Below are 340 nucleotides of genomic sequence, written 5' to 3'. Positions count from 1 at the left end.
TCTCTATAAACACACAAAAGGTTTAAATCAAGAAAAAAAACTAAACACCCTGGGGAAAATGTCTGATTAACCTCAGCATCTGACTTTAATGTGGTGAGCCTATTCCATTGCATGCAATCTATTCACTTCTGTATTACAGATGAGTAAGGTTCTTGCGTGTGCAGTAAATTGTTTGTGCCGATTATAAGTGATAACATACATACAGGTCCAGGCGCAGACACCCAATGACTAATAAAAAATAGCCCATAAGGGCTTTGTGGCCGCCAGGATGTCCAGCAAATTAGCCCTTTGTTTAATTTTTTTGTTTTTTTTTTGTTCAATTAAAAAGGTCCAGTGTGTA

This window comes from Morone saxatilis, unplaced genomic scaffold (genome assembly GCF_004916995.1).
Source record: "Morone saxatilis isolate NCDOM2014 unplaced genomic scaffold, NCSU_SB_2.0 Contig21, whole genome shotgun sequence".
In the NCBI taxonomy this organism is placed as follows: Eukaryota; Metazoa; Chordata; class Actinopteri; family Moronidae; genus Morone; species Morone saxatilis.
The sequence above is the reverse complement of the archived record's forward strand: the minus strand, read 5'-3'. Positions refer to the sequence as shown.